Source organism: Hordeum vulgare, chromosome 1H (genome assembly GCF_904849725.1).
Source record: "Hordeum vulgare subsp. vulgare chromosome 1H, MorexV3_pseudomolecules_assembly, whole genome shotgun sequence".
Taxonomy (NCBI): Eukaryota; Viridiplantae; Streptophyta; class Magnoliopsida; order Poales; family Poaceae; genus Hordeum; species Hordeum vulgare.
In genome coordinates, this window is record NC_058518.1 from 382,863,826 (window position 1) to 382,870,738 (window position 6,913).

General features: G+C 42.8%; 1 long non-coding RNA gene across 1 annotated transcript; it reads right to left on the bottom strand.

Moving 5' to 3' along the window:
• Positions 1-4,961: 4,961 nt before the first annotated feature.
• Positions 4,962-6,511, bottom strand: LOC123411634. Its single transcript, XR_006613295.1, has 3 exons — positions 5,961-6,511; positions 5,757-5,875; positions 4,962-5,235 (listed from the first exon to the last, which is right to left on the bottom strand). It is a non-coding gene; the product is annotated as an uncharacterized LOC123411634 (long non-coding RNA).
• Positions 6,512-6,913: the final 402 nt, after the last annotated feature.

Below are 6,913 nucleotides of genomic sequence, written 5' to 3' on the forward strand. Positions count from 1 at the left end.
TTCTCTTCAAGTGAATTCATTCTATCCTTTTCAATATTTACAAGGTCAACCTCTCATTTCTTTCAGGAGTTCATCTCATCTGCCCCAAGTCGTCTTTGTTTTTCCCCGCCCTCCCACCTCTTTTCTCCAGTGATTCAATTCTCATCCAAGTGTTTTCTTTTCATTGTTTCTTCCGCTATCTTTTCTTTTGTATCGTAATCGGTGATTCAATGTGAATATTCTCAAGAGTTCTGGTTCATCATTTATTCATTCTTGTTCTCTTTTCCAGTAAATTCAATTCAAGCTCTCTGTGTTCATCACATCTTTTTCATCCTTTAAATTATTTCCCATGTTGAAATTCTTATCAAGCCTCTCTTGTTATTCATCCATGTTTGTTCTATCCGGAGTCGTGAATATATCTTAGAAGCTTCTTGTTTTCAATCCTTTCAACTATTTCGAGGTTCCCAACCTCATCAAGTTTTCGGTTATACCGGTGCAGTATCTCTCTTTCCGAGCAATCATTTCAACGGTCGTTTCTTTTGAGTAGGCCCATAACCCACAGGTTTTTCCCAGGACCTTATCTGGCTCTTCTAATCTTTTCCTAGAGATCTCTAATTCTTTTGAACTATGACATAAGTATGAGTTTCATTAGTCATATCCCTTCTCCAAGATCGATCTGAATTAATTTCCTTCGTTGTCTCAACTTTTCCTTATTCATTATTCCGGAGTGTCTCAGTAATTTTGGGTGGTGCTCCTTCTTGTCATTCTCTGCATTGAAGACCGAAGAGGTGTTTTTCTCATGTCTTTGTGCATTCTCTTAAAGATTTATCATTTCAGCTTTGTGTTATCATCTTGGATTGTTGTCAATCATGAGAAATTCTTCCATATCTATCCGGTGCATTTCAGTGTTGTGTTCATTTCTCGATCCTCTGAATGCCATCATTTCAGAAGATTTCTTCGCTCTCAGCTTTCAGCTTTCATTCTCAATTCTTCTCAATTGTTGTCTCTTCGTTCATCACTCAATTATTTCAGTGCTTTGTTGAAGACTTTTTCAAGTTTGTGCTCATATCTCTCCTCAATCTTTTCAAGAAGAATAAGTGTTATGCTAAATCCGTTGCTTGTCATCAATTTAACTTGATGAAGGATAAGCATAACATAATTATTATTCTTGTTTCATAGTAATTTCAATTCTTCTTCCGGAGTGGCTCATGATATCAATTCTTTTCCCAACTGCTCCATTTTTTCTTTTCCTTTATCCTTTGAGGTGGTGTTATAACGTTCTTGTTAGTGGAGGAGTCTCGAAGAGAAGTTGTTTCAAGAATGAGATTTTAAATCCATCAATTCGTTGATCATGACATATTTTCAACCCATGGTTTCTTCATGGAGTTATCTGGATTTAGATTTCACCTAAAAGCTTTCCTAAGGATTGTTGCTATTATGGTGATTATCATTGATCCAAGTTGTCAATGTTTCCTCTTGGTGTAAGAAGTTTTGATGTCTTGTTGCTCCCAATCAATCCTTGTTCCTGTTAGTGGCTGGTTGTCACCTCATAATTTTTGAGATGGTTTTCATAAGTCCACTACAAGCTTGTTCTTTCTGTTGTTGGTTTTCCAACAACTTCGTTCAATTCTTCTTGTTAGGCTGCTCTTAAATTCAATTGTGGTAGAAGTTTTCATTTTCTTATTCGTTCTTTTCTTCCCAATGATCTAGATTCTATTCTCTTGTTTCAGAGACATTGTGATGTTGCTCTTTTGGGTCAATCATCTTGTTCTATCAAGATAATGTTCTCTCATTGCTTATTCATTTTAGTTAGTTTGTTGTGAATCTTGTCAAGTTCTTCCCATCTCATCGATTTTTTCCCTCTTTCCTACTGAAGTGCTGCCGAAAATTTCTATTGAATTCTTGCTTGTTTTCTCATATCATTCTTCATCTCTCTCCAACCTTCAAGGATCGTTGGTTTCAGTCGTTTGCCAAAGAAGCGACTAAGTTTTACCTCTTGCTTTCTCATCTTTCCCCCCTTTCATTCTTAGATCTCGGGGCGAGATCTCTTGTTAGTATAGGAGAGTTGTGACAGCCCGAGACCGACGCTCCAGAAGATTCCCCTTTTATTGCATTGCCTCCATGTGATATATTTTGGTAGTTGCCTTATCATCGCATCATTCGCATCATCTGCATTGCATGGTCACTCCGTTGCCGCCAGTTTTCAAACCTGCATTCGTTATCAGTTGTCGGTTTTCTCCGTTTTTGTCGTTGACCATTTCGGGACCAACCACACACGCACGCGCCAGCGGCATCGTTAAAAACCTTGTTTGAAAAACTGTGTATCAAATATTCCTGGATTGGGTTGAAACTTGGCGTACGGTCTTATTTTAATGTAGGTAGACCACTTGTCAAATTTCGTCGCAATCGGAGTTTGTTTGATACCCGTACCATTATTATATAGCGACACTATATCCGATTTAATTGTCGGACGTTCGGTGTTTTAACAGCTCTGTCCCGGGCCGCACCATTTCCCTCTCATCCCTACATAGCCCAACTACACAGCCCATTAGATCCATCTAACCACTTCCTCCGTTCGTGGTCGTCGGATCGCGATCGGACGGACGAGGTCCACCCCACCATAGCCCAACCCTATATAAGAGCCACCTCATGGAGAGAGCTCCCTCACTCTACTAGAGTTTCTCCTAGCCAAATTTGCAGCCACCCCCCTTGAAAATCTCACCTGCTAGGCCAAATCCTCTAAATCCCGTAGCCCTAGCCTCCCCAACCCATCTCAGCCATCAGATCTTGATCTAAGGGCACAGATCGCACGGAAACCCCACCTAACGGATATGCCCACTACCAAATCGGACATGTTCGGGTGTCCAGCGCCTCCCCGCAACCATGGAGGAGCCCAAGCAGCCCCGGCCCCAGCCCTCGCCGGACCACCGTCAGAGCTCCATCGGAGCAGGTCGCTCGCCGCCGCAGCTCCCACCGGTCGCCGCCTCGCTGGAGGAGCCCTCGTCGCCGGCCCCGTGCCATGGAGCGGAGCTCCACCCAGTCGTGGCCATGGCCTGGAGCACCTGCCGCTCGCGCGTCGCCGCTCATATACGGGCCGGCAGCCCCCGGATCCGGCGCCCCCAACCCGGCCGCCTTCCCTCGCCGTCGGCCGGTGCAGCATCGCCAACCCCGACCGCCAGAGTCCGGCCGTCGACCGCGCAAACCCTGCCAGCGCGCATGGTCGCTGCCCCATCGACCCCTCGCCCCACGTTGACCGTCGTGGGCGGCGCCCTGCCAGGTCGGCCCAGCCGCCAGCTGCCGGCCCGACCGCTTCGCCCGCCTCGGCCCAGACGCGGCCTCCGTTGGGCCAGATCCGCCGGCCCAGTTCTCACCATCGCCAGCCCGAGGTGAGTGTGCCTAATCCCTGCCCAACGCGTAGTTTAGCTAACCTATGCCCACACTTTATTCGGGCCAACTCTTAGTTTCGGCCCATTTAGTTTTCTTTAGGTTTGCGAATTTATTTTTTCCAGCAAAGATGCATATTTTCAAACGTCCGTAACTTTTGGTCCCTGTGTCGGATTGCGACAAATTATATATGTAGAACAAGTAGATTTTCACGTAGATTAATATTTTCCAACTCTCATGCATTTTTAAAGCTGTTAGCCTTGTTGTTTGCCTCGTTTTGCATGTTGTGTTGTGCTATAACGGTTAAGATCGTAGTTAATTAACCGTAGCTCCGTTGGAGATGAGCCATATATGTAAATGGACTAGAACAACAAGTAGAATCACATGAAACACTTTGTTTTGCCGTTTAACTAACATAAAATGTCATTAGAAAAAATCTGGACAGATTTCAAAGTTAGCGTGTGGGGTCATTTCGGAGATGCTATATGTCGTTTCCGGCCTCATTTAAAATGCCTAGATAGGTAGATTATTTGTGCTACACCCCTTGACATGTTTCTCAACATTTAAATTGTTGTATAAATAAACAAGAGTGAACTAAATAATTAAATGTGGAGTTTCGTCAATATGCAATTCGTTGCATATTGAGCTTCACTTAATGTGTAGCGTTTGACTGTGTGAATGGCCATGCCCTGCCTTACATATTTGAACCATTCATGCATCATATTAGGGTGTGCATCATATCGTGCATGTGCTGTGGTGAATATCGTGTGTTGATGATTGTTTCCGGTTTGCTTCGTCTCGATAGAGTTCCGCAAGCACGTCGAAATGTGAGGATCCCTTCGGCTACGTCGGTTCGTCTGCTTCACAGATTCGTTCTTCTTCCAAGCGGGATCTTAGGCAAGATGATCATTTCCCAAGATACCATTACTATCATTGACATGCTAGTTGTTTCGTTTCTATCGTTATGTCTCGATGCCTACCACCTGTTTAATAAGTCTCCCAACATTGCCATGAAAACCTTCAACCTTTCTACAACTTAGCAGACCACTCATTGGCTATGTTACCGCTTGCTTAACCTTTGAATAGCGTTGCTAGTTGTAGGTGCAGTTGCTTCCATGTGATAACATGGGTTCCTTGTTTTGTCACCATATTATTGGTAATTAAATTAATGCACCTATATACTTGGTAAAAGGTGGAAGGCTCGGCTTTCTAGCCTGGTGTTCTGTTCCACCTTTCGGTCCCGAAACAGTCAACAACAAAAATGGAGAGAACCGACAAGTGATAACGAATGCAGGTTTGAAAAGTGGCGGCAACGGAGTGCCGTTGCAATGTAGATGATGCGGATGATGCGATGATAATGGAACTACCAAAATATATCACACGGCGGCAACAGAATAAAAGGGGAATCTTCTAGAGCGTCGGTCTCGGGCTGTCACACGAGGCCTCTTCCAGCCCACCAATATTTTCACCCCAGTAATGCAAAAGGACTAGACGGTACAGAAACAATTGAATTTTTTTCAAGTTTGCTGTGAAAGCAACGTTTGTTTCATCCTACAACATTTGTTGTATTTACATCTTCATCACATTATAGACATAGGAAGTAGCAATTAAAAGATGGTCATCTATAACAAATGATAGCCATGTTCAAATAACCTTGGCAACAAAAAAACATCATCACGGCTCCAACGACTGCTAATATACAGTACAACTTCCGCTTATGTGCAAACCTACAGGAAGGCCAAACAGAAAAGAAATCGCTGAAAAGATGATCACTTGCTGAGATATTCGAAGATCACTGCTATGCTGCTGATTAGATTTGGTTGTAGCCTTCCAATTTGGTAAGGGCATCTCTCCAGCATCTTCTCTCATAACCTAAAAGATGGAACGTAAACCAGCATCATAATTTGGAACTTTCTATCCTGCCAAAATATTGGTACTCATTTAAAACAAAGGATTGATGGAAAAAGTTATGTCTGTAGCAGTTCATTGGATACTGATGGTAGTTTGAGTTGGTAGGCTGATTAGTTCTGTAAGCGTGTTAAACAACTAGGTGCAATTTTCTCTATAGCCAAACGAGGTATATAGTTCAAAGTATTAGGCAAAGCATCACAGTGACAGCTTATTTTATTTCAATTTCAAATTTTCAGTTTTTACAGTGGTTACAGTTTTGGCAGTAAAATTCTGCAGTACTCCAATTTTACAAATTGAAAATTATGACAGTACAAACAGAACTCAATTTCCAAATGGAAAATACACTTCTCAGTTTTACGAACTGAAAATTAATGTATGATAGTGCAAGTAGATCTCAGTTTCAAAATGGAAAATACACTTCTTAGTTTTACGAAATGAAAATTATAACAGTACAAGCTGTTTCAAAATATCCAAGAACTCACCTCGAAATGCAAAGTCTCCAAGAATGAAAAGCACTCGAGTAAGCTCATCACCTTGTGAACTTCACAGTAATCTCCAGTAATTGCGCCAAAACACCAATGCTGACCATGCCTCCCCCAACCTAAGTACGAATCATATGATTTTGCATCGGAAATGTTGTGCATACGACAAAAGCTTTGTACGATTTGTGTACGATGTGATCTCACTCGTCCGTGTGGTTCAACGAACGGCTGCCGCTGACTGTCGTATGTAAATCATATGAAATTCGTCGTACGTGTAGCTGGACTCATTTTGCATACTGTACATACAAAATATCAGAATCTGAACTAAACAGCTTTGACAGAACCTGAAAAGTTATGAGCATCTGAACTGAACATTTATGAAACAAACTGAAAATATCAAAAGCGAAGCAGCTATTTTGTGTACCCCGACAATTCGTTCAGCAAATGCACCACATGATCATATATTAGTCATGACATGATCTGTTGCTTCATTTGTTCTCTATCAAACCTCCAAGCAGCAACTAAAAAGTCGAAAGCATGCATCCACCACACCTTGAGATGAATCAACAACGCATTACTAGAAAAATGACTATAGCTAATATGAACATTAATGGCACACCGTATATGTGGTGCGCCACTGCTATAAGCATGCATCCACCATACCTTGAGATGAATCAACAACGCATTACTAGAAAAATGACTATAGCTAATATGAACATTAATGGCGCACCGTATATGTGGTGTGTCACTGCTATATAGCAGTGGCGCACCAGATATAGGTGCGTCATTAGTGGTCATATTACTAATGGCGCACCTGGTGTGTGGTGCGTCATTACTAGTTTTGTCCTGGCCCCACACCCTTCCCAGACTTAGCAGTGGCGCACCAGGGGAAAGTGCGCCAGTACTAGTTTTAACTAGTAATGACGCACCACACCCACGGTGCGCCACTACTAACAATTTTTTTTCAAAACTAGTAATGACGCACCACACATCAGGTGCACCATTAGTAACCATGGTTACCAATGGCGCATTCTTAGGAGGTGCGCCACTGATAACCTGAGACAGACCACACAAAACACAAGAGGCAAAGGAGAAGGGGGAATCTGAAAGCCCAAACCCAAATCCAAATCCAAATCCACGCCGCGCGACTCTCCTCC